This window comes from Camelus bactrianus, chromosome 23 (genome assembly GCF_048773025.1).
Source record: "Camelus bactrianus isolate YW-2024 breed Bactrian camel chromosome 23, ASM4877302v1, whole genome shotgun sequence".
NCBI classification, from domain to species: Eukaryota; Metazoa; Chordata; class Mammalia; order Artiodactyla; family Camelidae; genus Camelus; species Camelus bactrianus.
Window position 1 is genome coordinate 18,303,300 of NC_133561.1, and position 15,987 is coordinate 18,319,286.

The 15,987-nt window shown below is 35.2% G+C and overlaps 1 protein-coding gene across 2 annotated transcripts in view; it reads right to left on the reverse strand.

The window, feature by feature from the left end:
- Positions 1-15,901, reverse strand: part of CNST (consortin, connexin sorting protein) — a 72,987-nt gene extending 57,086 nt beyond the window's left edge. For both annotated transcript variants that reach the window (XM_074351716.1, XM_074351715.1), the window contains exon 1: positions 15,630-15,901. The gene's annotated coding sequence lies outside the window, so the exon portion shown is untranslated. The remainder of the gene's footprint in view (positions 1-15,629) is intronic.
- Between the last annotated feature and the right edge of the window lie 86 nt (positions 15,902-15,987).

Sequence of the window (15,987 nt, forward strand, 5' to 3'; positions counted from 1 at the left end):
TTTTTTGTACTTTCTCTTATTCAAGATATTCTTGGTACTTCATAAATATTGAATAGTAATTATAACTAGTAAGACAGGCTTCCAGTAATGTTTACAAATACTTTAATTTCTATATAACAGTATGTACAAAAGTAAACCAGGTTGTTTTAATATTTTTTAGTAAGAATTAAAATACCATTTCATAACAAGGAATTCACTCTTAATACAGAAGAAAGATCACAGAAAATTTATGTCTGAAGGAGGATAAAAATAAGACAAAATATACAGCAAACTACAAGAATATAAAAGGAAAAACAAGAAAAATAGATGATCAATTGTAGTAAAATATGAAGGCAATCATTCTAACAGAGAATACAACATGGATTTTATTTATACAGAGAAAGTACTCTTAAGATCTATGAAGAAATTAACCAGAGCCATGTGACTCATAAGCCCAAAACAATCTTGGGTCAGGTAAGCTGAGTGAAAGGAAGTATAATTTGTTTCATTTTCCTCAGTCCTCCCTTTCACAGCAGGGCTCAGTTCACGATAGCTTATACATCTACAGGGCCTTTGAGTTCAAAATCCATCGCATAAATGGAAATGACAGGTCAAAAGCCTAACTGTGGGTAAATCCAAGCAGTGCAAAGATAGAGTCACCTCTCTCCTCTTCCCTCTTTCTTATACACGGGCATATACAAATTTTACTTAAACAATAGAGACGCAAATCTCTAAAACAGTGTGAGTGCATGGACATCTTCAGGTATCCAGAAACATTACATTTAGCTACAATTTCTAATAATTTTTTTCATTTAACAAGCATTAATTATAAATTTTAATATATAATTATATATAATTTAATATATAATATATATAATTTTATACATCAGGCTGACTGAATTTATGATTTAAAATGCTCCTAGAATTTAACAACTTCTATTATCACTTGAAGATACAGAGTAGGCAAATCACAGCATATGAATTATCAGTAGCAATACAAGCATTTTTTTCAGTTATTTTCACAGAGTTAACATCACATACTCCGAGAGAACCACAAATTAGAAGATGGAGTCATTTCACTAGGTTCATACATTAGTTATGTTTATTTGGTTTTAAATGCAACTTTATTGTAAAACTTACTGCAACCATACTTTGAAGCCACAGCTAACAGAAGCTAGAACTTGAAAATACTTTTTGGTTCAGACCATAACCACCCCTTTTAAAACAAAAGTTATGCTTACCACTACATATCTACTATATATCTTCATGAAAACTCGATTAATAATTTTTAAACTTTGAATACTTTGCTACACAACTAGTAATATAAAGCAACTTATCTGCACTGTGATCATTAAATACACACATAAAACTACATATTTTGTTTTAAAAGGATAATTCTTGTTAATATAGTGATAAGAGCAAATAGTTCATTAGTACCTTCCCTTAAGAGGCCAAATCAAATAGCATTATCTGAATAAAGTTAATTATTAACATCAGGCAACAATTATTGAATATTTTCTAAGTATCAATAATTATTGAATATTTTCTAATATTTCTTTAGGCAGTGTTTCAGTCATATATAATTTAATATACATTTATGAATTTTAAATTATTCAAATTAAAAATTATACATTTATAAGTTTAACATGTAATTCAATCTTCACACAGGTCCTACAAAGTAGTTCTATAATTATATCCGTATTATAGAGAAGGAAGCAGCAGCAGAAAGATTAAATAAATAGGGCAAGGTCAAACAGTTGATACATGGCAAAGTTATGATTCAAACTCAAAGAACCTGACTCCAGAGCCTATACCTTTAACCACTATAATCATTTTTATACTAATTTTAAAAATCAAGTGTTCTCATATATATTTTTTGTAAACATCAAATTGCTAGCTTTAAGGAAATGGCAACATGAACAACTTCTAGTATCCTGAAAATGTTTTTCAGATATATAGGGTTTAGAAAACAAGCTGAGGCAAAATAACGCAAAACCCACCAATAAGACTATTTATTTGTTGTATTTTTTAAATGTGATGAACTCACTTCTTTAGGTTTACACATTAATTTGTATAACACCCCGTTAAGAGACCATCATCGAGAAGTTGGCATGTACCCTTGTACACACAGAATAATTTCTACTAGGCAGATCACAGATATTTAATGCACCAACATTACAGCCTTTAGCTGTAATGGGAAAATAAAGGGGAAATAAAGGGGAAATAAAATACAAGAGTGTTCAAACTTTAACAGTATACCCCTAATGAACAAAGAAATTGATTACACATATATTCATTGTATGCATGTTTGTTCATAACTTACATGGACGTATACTGAACTAATATACATGTGTATATTCATTTTTGAATATATATAAAAGTAAACATTAGGAAACGATGAAAGAATTCTACTTCTGGCAAGTGCAGACTAGTTCATGTTAGACAAACCCTCCTGCTGATAGCAACTAAGGAAGCTGGCAGAGAGCTTCAACTTGGAGGCCAAAAAAGCTGAGCAGAGCCTTGAGGAGACCTACAGAGTTGGCAGAAACAACAGAGCTCAGAATTTGCCAAGAAAGAAGCCTTAGGCTTTCAAGTAGGACCTAAAAGGGCTGCTCCCTAGAAGAACAGGTGAACCTGAAATAGACCAGCCTTCACAGGGACTACAGCCCAGTAGGATGACTTTCATTTCTGGATGAATTAAGATGATTTGCCCTAACATGGCTGCCGGCCAGCATATAAATAAATCCCCTCTGGAAGAAGAAATCAAACAAAGGCTCAAATTATCTCCACAAGTTTTCATCTATAAGGCACAGAATAGAATCCAAAGTAACCAGGCAAAAAAGAGATCAAGATTTGACCAAAAAAATCTTGGAGGAAAAGCAGTTAAAGAAGCAGATTCCTTAGGAATCCATATACTAGAGTTAACTTACAGAAACTTTAAAATAACTATTAACATGTTCAAGGATGTAAATGGATAGGTGATAAAATTTTAGAAGAATTGATAATATAGTGACAAAAGCAAATAGTTTATTTTGCTTTTTAACCAAATCACTGCATTTGAATTTTCAAAAATCAAATGGCTATTCTAGCTCTAAAAAATACAATAACTGAAATTACTCCAGAATGGGAACTCAAGGGTAAATTTATTAATTTCTAAAAGATTTTTAGAATGAAGAAATGAGTATAACTCTGCAGCTCATGCAAAATGGTGTCTAATAACAAGATAAAAAGATGTAAAATGTGACATCAAAAACATTAAATGGGGGGAGTGATGAGTACAAATGTAGAGCTTTAGAATGTGTTCAAACTTAAGTTGTTACCAACTTAAAACAGACTGCTAAAAATAGAAGCTGTTATATGGAAGCTTCATGATAACCACCAAGCAAAAACCTGTAACAGATACAGAAAAGATAATGAGAAAGGAGTCTAAGCATACCCACTAAAGAAAGTCATCAAACTTTCAAACAAAGGAAGAGAGCAAGAGAAGAAAAATGTCAGAGGACTCCAATGTGAGATATAGGATGCTGACAGGAAAGGAAAGGGCCAGTTGAAAGAGAGAAGTGAAGTGTAACAGGAGAGACATTCTGCTATACAAATAATGGTACAGAGACTGAGGAGGTGGGAAGGCACCCAGGACACAGGCAGAGGGACTATCCTTAAACAGAAGGGACATGTTTTTCATTGTGACAGAAGGATTGGGGGTGGTGGGGGGAGGTAATGTTCACATTGAAGTTAAGTAAATGAGGCATTTCTATTTAGTAATATATCTTTCTCAGGGAAACAGGGAGTAGGGTATCTGCTGAATGGGGGAAAGAAGTTGGGAGCAGGGGCTTGCAAAAAAGAGAAGGTTTAAAACAGCCAGTGGAAGTTTGTAGGGGCTGCTGCTCAGGGCCCACTGAAATGAGTTCACTACAAATTCACAGTCTCTGTTTTACTTGGTTATACACACTGTCTTCAAAATCAATCTCATGATGCAAATAAACCACAAAACAGCAGCGAAAAGGAGGCTCTTTGACCTAACCTTCCATGTGAGTTCAAAGCATCAATAGAAAAGATGGAATTTCCCCATGGTAATGGAAAGAGAGAGATTTCTTCAGTCCATCTCAACACCAATCTTCACTTGTACTCCTGTTCTTTAGTCCACACAGCTCGCCATTCTTCTTCCTGCCTTTATACGTGGACACCTGAAAGCAGTTTGTGAAATACTTGCGTCTGGTTTATTTCATTTAAAGAAAAAGAATTCTTAAAATCCTAGACTGGACTGTAACTGTACTCAAATGTATACCAATTTTTTTTAGTAATAGCACTTCATTTAAAAAATTATTTTATTTTTTATGGAAGTACTAGGGATTGAACCCAGGACTTTGTGCATGCTAAGCATATGCTCAGCCACTGAGCTATTACCATCCCCACAAGAGCACCTCATTTTAACCTACCACTTAGATCTCACAAATGCTGTTCACTAAACTTTTATGTTCTGAATAGGTTAGAAACATCACATCCCTAAAATGCCACTTCTTTGGTTGAAATTAGTTTCAAATTTCATCTTATTTCCTCTCAGCAGTTTGGGAGTTTTATAATGTAGATACAAGACTAAATTCTTGTGCCTATATAAGAAAGTCAACATACTGATTTAGGGACTCAGAAAACTTGAGTTCTAGTATTACCTCATTTCCTGGAATATAAGATTCCTCCAAACATTAACATCTGATGATTCTAGTTACTAGTTTCCAAGTTCTCCATTATTTGTCTTGTACTGCCTTAAGTCTAAAACAAATATCACTTTCTAGGGTATTATTATATGAGCTGCAATCACTTGTTACCTACTTAAAAAGTATAGCTACCACCAAACTCACATATTTTCTTCTGCCTTTCCTTATCTTGAAAACCAATGATATAAAGTTGCCCTTTGAATGGAAATGAGTCTCCTGCCCTACTTCCAAAAGAATACTAGTTTTAAACAGTTTACATAATACAGGTGTTAATTCTTTGTTTTTTACCCAGTGCACTTTGTAACCAAAAGCACACATTTGGCAAGCATCAAAGGTTTATAATCAGGACACAAAACAAAGCCAATACATTTCCACATGAAGACTGAACTTTGACCTCAGAAATGGACTGCTTTAACCAAGCTAGTCGGAGGGTAATGTAATCCTGTCTACTATGAGCAAGCTATACTAACTAGATACAGTGGGAGAAAAGGGAGACAGAGAAGACACAACCTTCCCTTAAGTGTTTGTACTCTAAGGTGTCAATATCCAAAATATATAAAGAACTCATACAACTCAATAGCAAAAAAACCCAAATAATCCAATTAAAAATGGGCAGAAGAAGCAAGAATAAACAAATGGGACCTAATGAAACTTACAAGCTTCTGCACAGCAAAGGAAACCAGAAGTAAAACAAAAAGACAATCTATGTAATGGGAAACAATTTTTGCAAATGAAACCAACAAAGGCTTGATCTCCAGAATATATAAGCAGCTCATATGACTCTATAAGAAAAAAATAAACAACCCAATCCAAAAATGGGCAGAAGACCTAAACAAGCAATTCTCCAAGGAAGACATACAAATGATCAACAGGCACATGAAAAAATGCTCAATATCACTAATTATTAGAGAAATGCAAATCAAGACTACAACGAGGTATCACCTCACACCAGTCAGAATGGCCATCATTCAAAAATCCACAAATGACAAATGCTGGAGAGGCTGCGGAGAAAAGGGAACCCTCCTACACTGCTGGTGGGAATGCAGTTTGGTGCAGCCACTGTGGAAAACAGTATGGAGATTCCTCAAAAGACTAGGAATAGACTTACCATATGACCCAGGAATCCTGCTCCTGGGCATATATCCAGAAGGAACCCTACTTCAGGATGACACCTGCACCTCAATGTTCACAGCAGCATTATTTACAATAGCCAAGACATGGAAACAGCCTAAATGTCCATCATCAGATGACTGGATAAAGAAGATGTGGTATATTTATACAATGGAATACTACTCAGCCATAAAAACCAACAATATAATGCCATTTGCAGCAACATGGATGCTCCTGGAGAATGTCATTCTAAGTGAAGTAAGCCAGAAAGAGAAAGAAAAATACCATATGAGATTGCTATATGTGGAATCTAAAAACAAACAAACAAAGCATAAATACAAAACAGAAATAGACTCATAGAAATAGAATACAAACTTGTGGTTGCCAAGGGGGTGGCGGGTGGGAAGAGATAGACTGGGATTTCAAAATTGTAGAATAGATAAACAAGATTCTACTGTATAGCACAGGGAAATATATACAAGATCTTCTGGTAGCTCACAGAGAAAAAAATGTGACAATGAATATATATATGTTCACGTATAACTGAAAAATTGTGCTCTACACTGGAATTTGACACAACATTGTAAGATGATTATAAATCAATAAAAAATGTTAAAAAAAAAAATGGGCAGAAGAACTAAACAGACATTATTCCAAGGTGGAAATGCGGATGCCCAAAAGGCACATTAAAATATGCTCAACATCGATAGTCATTAGGAAAATGCAAATCAAAACTACAATGTGATATCATCTCACACCTGTTAGAATGTCCATCATCAAAAAGACAAGAGGTAACAAATGCTGGTGAGAAGGTGGAGAAAAGAGCCTCCTTGTGCACTGTTATTGGGACTGTAAACTGGTAAGCCACTATGGAAAACAGGAAAGGAGGTTCCTTAAAAATCAAAAATAGGACTGCCATATGATCCAGCAGTTCTACTTCTGGGAATATACCCAAAGGAAATGAAAACACTAACTCAAAAAGATAGCTGCACTCCCATGTTCATAGAACATTATTTACAGTAGCCAAGATATGGAAACAACCTAAGTGCCCATCAACAGATGAGTGGATAAACAAGTTGTAGGGTACATATACAATGCAATATTATGCCATTATGAAAAACAAGGAAATTCTGCCATTTGCAACAACATGGATGGAACTTGAGAACATTATACTAAGTGAAATAAGTCAGAAAGAGAAAGACAAATACTGTATGATCTCATTTATATATGGAATATTAAAAAAAAACTCATAGAAAGAGATCATATTTGTGATTACCAGAAGCAGGGGGAAGGGGGAGGGAAAACTGGAGGAAGGTGTCAAAGGTACAAACTCTCAGTTCAAAGAAATAAATACTAGGGGTACAATGTACAGCATGATGACTATAGCTAACACTGCTGTATGATATATATGAAAGCTGTTAAGAGAGTAAACCCTTAGAGTTCTTATCACAAGGAAACAATTTTTTTTCTTTTTTTGCTTTCTCTTTTTATCGTCCCTGTATGAGGTGATGGATGGAAGTCAAACCATTTATGCTGCACACCTTAAATTTATACAGTGATGTATGCCAATTATATCTCAATAAAACTGAGAGAAAAAGAAGAGTTTATACTCTAACAGGAAAAGGCTGCAAACCTTGTCCTAACCTTCCTTCTCCTGCAAAAACCTTTGCTACAGAGAAGAATGTGATAAATGGCAGGCAAGTTCTTTGAGAATTTAGAATTACACTGAACTCAGAATTACATCAATATCTTATAATAACCTATAAGGAAAAAGAACCTGAAAAATGGTGTTTTATATATATATAAAACTGAATCACTCTGCTGTACACTAGAAACTAACACAATGCTGTAGATCAATTACACTTCAATAAAAAAAATTTTAAATAATTAATCACCTTTCTTCAAAATGCACAGAGGGCAAACAAATAAAAAACAAAGTATCCTGCAAGATACTAGAGAAATATAAAGAGAAATTTCTGAAGTTATAAAAAAATAAAAGGTAAGGTATTTGAGGAAGATCTGTTTTTTAAAAGAATCACTGTGCCTTTTCTTATAAAATAATCTATTAAAATCATTTTGTCATACCTAAAGTATTACTAAAAAATGAAGCTTATATATAGGAATCCTTACAAAACTATAGCTGCTTATAAGAGTTGAAGATCTATAACTAAGCTCAAATTAATTCCATGGTTCTTACCCTTTTCTGGGTCACGGACCTTTTGAAGAATCTGATGAAAGCTAAGAATTGCCTCCTCAGAAAAATACACATATACCACCACTAAGTTACTAATGTTATTTCAAGGGACCCCTTTGAAGTCTATTCTTGGGCCTGAGGTTAAAGATTCTGATTATTCTCAAGAAATTACATTTTACCCATGTCAAATAGGTAGCTACTGTTTTCTATTACTGTAATAAAATATCTAAATAAATATTTATGATATTAATCCTTACTGTGATATGGGACATAACGCTGATATATACTGATTCATATCTTCAGCATACCGAAAGTTAACAGAAAGGCAGGAAAGGAGATAGGTGTAAAAGTGAATATGCTTTCTTATAATTAGTCATTCAAGAAAAAGCACTTTGATTGGGGTATGGAGGTGGGGGAAATTCCGGAGTAAGGCAGTTTATTCTAGGTAAGAAACTCTAAGAAAAGAATAAACCAATAGAGAAAAAATTTGTCCCAGAGGAGGATACCTTCCAATGCTTTGAAAGACTATTGGTAGAATACAATTTTCCCCCAAAGATGTTTTATTTCTGTGGAGAATATTCCCTAAAGAAAACACATATGACAAAAGAGACACTATTAATATATACTCTAGTATAGTCTATTCTTGGTGCAAAGTTTCCTCTACTCAAGTCCAGAAGACATCAAAAGTAGGATGAGAGAGATCAACGGATTCTGACTGCTAAATTAAAGTTTCTGTTCAACTTTCATTGAAGGAAAAAACATTAATTTTTGAATAATCATGTTTTCCTCAAGTTAAAACTTTTTTCTCTCTGGAGCACTATTACTTTTGTTGGCATTGGCATGACAAAGAACTCAACAACAATTTTCTGAAGGAGAGGAAAGAAGAAAGGAGTAAGATTTGTTGTATTCCTACCCCCTCCCCACCCCAAGTTTATAATAAACCATGATCAGTCTGACTTTTGAACTTTCCATGGACAACAGAAAAGGGAAAAAACAAAAGATGAGGAAAGGCAAAATAAGCAACAGGGGATATCATTCTGGATATCTTTCCACATACTCTGAAGTCCTGGAACAAAATGGAAACTCTCCAGCAAAGGCTATACAAAATACATGGTTTGTTATACAAGCACATGGAAACTGTAGTTTTAAGACAGACATTCTTAGAATATCTGTTTCCTCAGTCTAAATAAGTGTTCCTGGAGCAGAATTTTAGCTCATAAGTTTTCTGCATAGATAGGTACAGTCTTTGAGGCTGGCAGGGAAGGTAAGCCACATATTCAAAGGTCAAAGCCCTGTTGCAGGTCACTAGGGAATCCCTAGGTTTTCCCCAGACATACAGCTGAAAGAGGATTAAAAGCCTGTAGGCATCAAAATCTACAAAATTATAATTAACCAAGAAGCCCCCTGATACAATAACAAACTACCTCCTAAATTAAACACTTTTAAACTTTAGGTTATTTTGAAATATATCTTTCCCTGGCTAGTGAAAATAGGATATTTTGGTGGATGGAAGACCTTTAGATCAATTTTAAACTAGAGTTCAAATATGACCAATAAGGCAAACCATTTTGCCTTACAAAACATTTATTATATGACTAAACTAAGGAAGTCACATGACATTGCTTCTTATTTTGGCTCTTTACTCTGCTTACCTAATGTTATTGATATGAACTCTATTGGCATTACAAAGAACTCCACAACAGAGGGGAGGATATAGCTTAGTAGCAGAGTATGTGCTTAGCATGCCTGAGGTCCCAGGTACCTCCATTAAATAAACAAACAAACAAACAAACCCAATTACCTCCCCCCACAAAAAATTAATAAATAAAAATAAATGAATGCATTCTTATAAAAAAAAAACCCTCTACAACAATTTTTTAAAAAATTATTGGAGCAAAAGGAACCTAATGATTACTTTGTAAATTGTTCAAGAAAATAAAGCCTAATGACTAAATTTGGATTAAGAAGTTACAAACGGGTTAAATAAAGCCTGTTTTTCAGAAAACTGAACTTCATAATTTTCTAATCAGCGTAGTTTCTCAAACTTCCAGTCCTCTTTTCATCTGAGTTGAACATGAGGGAGGAAATCATGTCTGTTAATGTCTATTACTTGCTATGAATCTTTTTAAGACTTGATTTAAATAAAACTTTTTCATGCTCCACAAGTGGAAAGGAGAAATATTTAAAGTTGTCTTTGGTAAATACAGAACTACCATATAACCCAGCAATTCCACACCTGGGTATATATCTGAGAAAACCCCCACTTAGTTAAAAAAGATACATGCACCTCAATGTTCACAACAGCATTATTTATAATTGCCAAGATACGGAAGCAACTTAAGTGTCCATCAACAGATGACAGAATAAAGTAGATGTGGGGTGCATGCGTGTGTGTGTGTATTCACACACACAATGGAATACTACTCAGCCATAAAAAGGACAAAACTTTGCACCTGCAGCAACATGGATGGACTTGGAAGGCACTATCTAAGTGAAATTAGTCAGAGAAAGACAAAGTATGTATAATCATTTATATGTGGAATCTAAAAACTGTAACGAACTAATAAATATAACAAAAAAGAGGTGAATTCACAGATATAGAGATCAAACGATTGGTTACCACTAAGGAGTGGGAGGTACAAACTTTTGGGTATAAGGTAGACTACAAGGATGTGTTGTACAACACGAGGCACACAGTCAATATTTTGTAATAACTGTAAATGGACTGTAACGTCTAAATATTGTATAAAAAGTTTTTTTTTTAATTTTAAAAAGTAATCTTTGGTGCTTCAAAAGAGAAAAAAAACTCTACTAGGCTTCAATAAATAAAATGCATATTCAGAAAAATAAGTCCTTGTTGAAAAATCTTAAGCATTTTCAGTTCATCTAAAAATTATTTTTAAGACTTAGTTGTACCTGCAGAAGAAACAGTGAACAAGAAAAACAATGCATGCATAAAATAAAAATACAAGTGGTATGCTCTCAAATACCGAGGAACAACAGCATTCTTTACCTTATTATAAAACTCACATATTTTAAGAAAATTATTTATTTCAAAATCTGTAATATAAAAAATGCTTTCAAATGTTTGCCTTTGTTCAAATTACAAAACCTCAGCCACCTAACTTACTGGGTTTTCAAAATGCAGTAAACTGCAAACACAGAAAGAATCTAAGTTTTTATTCATGTAGTAGTTTTCCAGGAAAATCAGGTTAAGTATTCTCACAGGAGAATTTAACAGGTATGACAATTACAAAAATTGTTAGTTTCTAAAATCTCCTAGGTACTGGCAATTAAAATATCAAATGCCCAAATGTCATTAAAGGTGACTAAAACTGTAGCTTACTGCTTCAGAATTCTTACTGTTACAGTCAAAGAGAAAAATAATCTTGATTTTTCAGTATTTTGACAAACACACACTATCTTTCCTTTCCACATGGCTAATGAAGATGAAACAGAGAAAGTCTGAAGAGATGGCAGGGAGGAAGTGGTATAAAGGTAAAGTTTCCATCTCCAAATATGTTAAAGAACAGAATCTCAAAACTGTGACTTAAACAATTTAAGAAATCGCAAACTATTATAAGATTCAGAATTTTTTAATGATTTTTTTAAAGATTGTTCAGACATGATTTTAATTTTTTACTTTCATTTTATAGTTCTGTTTAGGTATAATTGAGTAATGATATATTTCTTTGAAGGATATTACAAAATAATTATGAATCAAATGTATGAAAAACAAAAGTTTTCCCTGGTTAAAAGGAAACATAATTTTCCCCAAAGGAATGATTTAATAAAGGAAAGCCTGTATTCACGTAAATCTTCAAGGCTTAGCAGGAGAGCATGCTCATAACAGTATCAAGACACAGATATATCGAGTGTAGAACTTCTCAATAAAAATATAATCCTTGTAGGGGCCACTTAAATCGACTTTTTTTTTTAATTGGAAAGTGCCAGACTATCAATTATTCTTCCTCAAATAACTAAAGAAATATTTGCTAAGACTAAATTGTAGGAACAAAACAATATATTCCCTTTGTTATCCAACTAAAATGGTATCAATGGATAGCCATCTATATTTAAATACAAATGAAATTACTGTATTTTCCTACAGAATGTGCATGCACCTCTCAGGAAACAAGCAACATCTAATAAGTAACCCCTTACTCAAATCCGTCTTTGATCCTTTAACTCTCCACACACTGCCAACACTGTGCTAGGTCTATACTGACTAGGTAATTTAAGATTTCTTTATACCATAAAAGTTGTGGAGGGGTGAATGTATCTCATATTAAATTATACTGAATATTAACTAGGCCTTCAGGTGAATTTTGACACTGAATTTTGACATTAAATGTAGATGTAAAACAGTGCAGCTAAAATATTATTTAGGAAAATTTACCAGAGTACAGAGGTCAAGATAAGAACAATAATGGGTCCTACTGATCCCTAATGCAGTCAATGAGCTGCAGGGTTACCTTTCCAACAAGGCTATCTTTCAGTTGTGACAGCTCTGAACAAGAGATGGTTCCATGCAAATCACCACCTCTGTTGCAAAAAAACAAAAAAAACAAAAAAAAAAACCCTTAATACCATCCCTAGGGAATATGTCAGTAGCTTTCTATAAAAACTGCCATATTTCCTTTTAAATTTACCTAAAGCACCACACACAAATGTGTGTGTGTGTGTGTATGTGTGTGTATGTTACTATTTCTCAGGCTCCCAGTTTTTTAGAGGCAAAAAACATAACCTCTTCCTTTCTAAATTTTGCTAAAGAGATTTTATTTTTCCTTTGATAACACTATCATACAGAGAAGCACATTTACAAAACTCTGAGCCACATTTGAAACTGATACAGAAAATAAGTCTATATTAGCAAGTAGTCTACCTGTTTGCTATAAAGTTCAATTTTCTTGTGGGTCTTCAAGTTCTCCCTACTTAATATCAACAGATACAGTAGACAAAGACTCATACTTTGCTTTGACACATTGTTGACATGCAGATATAAATAACTATAACAATGACACCCCAGGAAATGACTGAGCACTCAATTCACCTTATGACCCTCACTAAACAAGCACTGGGTACCTGTTTATCCTCCTCAGTGTTATTAACACTGTCAACACTAAGAGAAAGAGACTTTTTGGAACTTTCTTCCTGCTAGAATCTTCTCAGTTTGAATATCCCAGCACCTTAGGAAAAGGATTTTTAAATTTACCCCATAGAATTTATCCCAGGCTCTCAGGGTAAAAAAGACATCTTAAGAATCACACAGTAATCCTATAGGTACATGCTGCCCAGTAAGATCTTAGCCATCAAGTAGCTATATGTAGCTACTGGCACTTGAAATGTGGCTAGTCTGCATTCAAATGTACTGAAAAATGTAAAATACACATCAAATTTCACAGATTCAGTATGAAAGAACGTAAAATATAAAATATCTCATTATTAAACTTTTAAAACTGATTACATGTTAAAATTATATATATAGGATTAAATAAAATATATTAAAATTAATTCCACTTTTTTTTTTTTAGTTTGTTAGTGTGACTAGAAAACTTTAAACTGTTCATGTGCCTTGCTTGCACTGTATTTCTATTGGACAGCACTACTATAGATACACAGCCTTAATTCTGATAGCAAACAAAAACTATTACTTGGCACTTCCCAATTACAACTGCCATATAAAAGCCAAAAGAAGAAAAAACAAAAACAAAAACAAAACAGTACTTTGGCTTCTCCACCAATTTAAATGAGATAATAACAAAAACAACTAAATGAGTATAAAAATAGTCAATAGAATCACTTTGCTCTGACATGAGTTTAAAGAAAGATCACACTACTTCAAAAAGGCAAAAACAGCACAGGATACAAAAACTACACCTCTTAAGAAAATAAGAAGGGAACTATACAAATCAAGTTTTTCTAATAAAGTAGGTCTAAATGCTGATTACAAGGTTCATCGTTAAAGTGAAACGGACATTTCTTTCATTTCTAGCACCTGGGGCCTCAGAAAAACAAAATGTATGATTTTGTCTCTTTTATATTCAAGTACCTTCGATCACAAACAAGCCATTAAGATAAGAAGGGAAATAATCACCATGACCTAATTCTCTTTTCCAAAATCAAAAGAAAATAATATCACTCAAAAGCAAAACTAAAACCTACATCAGCATCTCTAGGGCTGAGTAGCCTATCTTTGGTCCATAAACATTATGAAATAAGCATTATTTTAAGGTAAGTATTTTCTACCACAATTTAAAAAAACATATTTTAAAAGTGAGAAAACAACACAGCTCTATGAGTAAACCATTTCTTCCTCTATGGTAACACATCATTCTGCTTTGATTTCAAAAATGTTTAGACCTCCAGGGCTCTTGGGGGAAAAATTCAATGTATTTATGAATCTACAAAAGTATTTTTATAAGGAGAGAGAGGGAGTCAGCTCAGTAAAGGATGGGTGGGGTGGAGCTCTCCCAGGTGTTCATTAGATGCAAGAATAACTTATAGAGAACTGTCAACGGGGAAACTGCATTAAAAAAAAATTTAAAAAAAAATTAAGACCAAAGAGCTCGCAGGGCTTTTACGACAGTTGCTTAGATACTTTCTACGGTGTCCTAACAAATTTATTATCCGAAAAAGTCCGTATTTGGCTGTCAATTCTTTATCCATTTGAGATTCATCAGTTGAGTAAATCTTCAGACTTCTATTTGCTAGGTGATACATGCCTTAGAAGCCTTTTCCTTGTGCATTTAAATGCCAAGCTCAATTACGCTCCCGGTCAACTAAGCAGAAAGGATTGTACATATTTTAACATAGGAAGTTGACTGGCTGCAGTTTTCTGCCTTTGTGGAAAGGGTGATTGGTAAAGTTCTTTCTAAGTATAATACTTAAATCCTGAAATCACTCTCAAATAATTGAGTCTTCTAACATTGCCCAATAGTTAAAAAGACTGCCAAAATTTCCATCAGAGCATCCTATTTTTAGAGTCTTTGGAATTGGTCTTTTAAATTGCATTCCACAGTACGTGTTTGACTAAGTTTACAAAGGCAACAAAACAAGCATCCTAAGACCTTAACCTTTTAAGCTTAGAAAGGAATTTTACGCTTTTAAATCTTAATCTTTCTAATAGTGACTTTAAATCTTTTAAACATGCAAATTAAAAATAAAAATGAAGGTAAATACTGGCCCAGCGGGAGGAACAGAAGGGAGACACTAGGTGGTTCCTGACAATCAAAGTGGTGAGGGAGATAAAAACAGGTATGAAGGAAAATAAAAACCACCCACCAGGGTGGAGAGACGGGGCTGCAGGCAGCGGGACAGAAAGGAACAGAGGCGCCGTGGAAGCCGCAGGCTCCTCGGCCAGCCGGGCGAGAAATGACTTCTGGCGCGAATGCCCCAGGGAGAGAGATATGGGCGCGCTGCGCAGGAAGAGACCACGGAGGCGAGAGAAAAGAGAGGAAAACAGGGCGCGGGGATAGAGCGGAGGTGAAGGACCGGGGCTACACGGCACCGAGGGCGCAGAGGCGGCGCTGCCTGAGGAGGACAGCGTAGGAGAAGGAGCGAGGGGAATCCCAAAGGCTTCCCCCCGGCCGCGAGCCGGCCGGTCTCCCGCGTCCCGCTCTTGCTCTCCTCACCTGGGAACCGGATACGAAAGCAGGGCTACCGCCGGGCGCCGGGTCTCTCCCCAGCCTCGCTCGCTGACATGGCGGCCGACGAGCTGTCACAGAGCCTCCTCAGGTCTCCCGCCGCTCGGGTGGAGGAGGCACCTCTCGTCTTCCCGCCCCGCCTCCCTCTGCACACCCCTCCCGGCGGGCGGGCAGGCGGCAGGCCGCCCGCGACCGCGGAGCATAGAGCGCGGGCGGCTAGAGAGGAGGCGCAGAGGGCGGACGACCATAGAGTACGAGTCCTGACACCTCCCGGATGGTCCGGATGGTCCGGGCGGTCCGTCTCTCTCCTCGGCCGTCCACTCACGATCCTCCGGCGTCTGCGCCG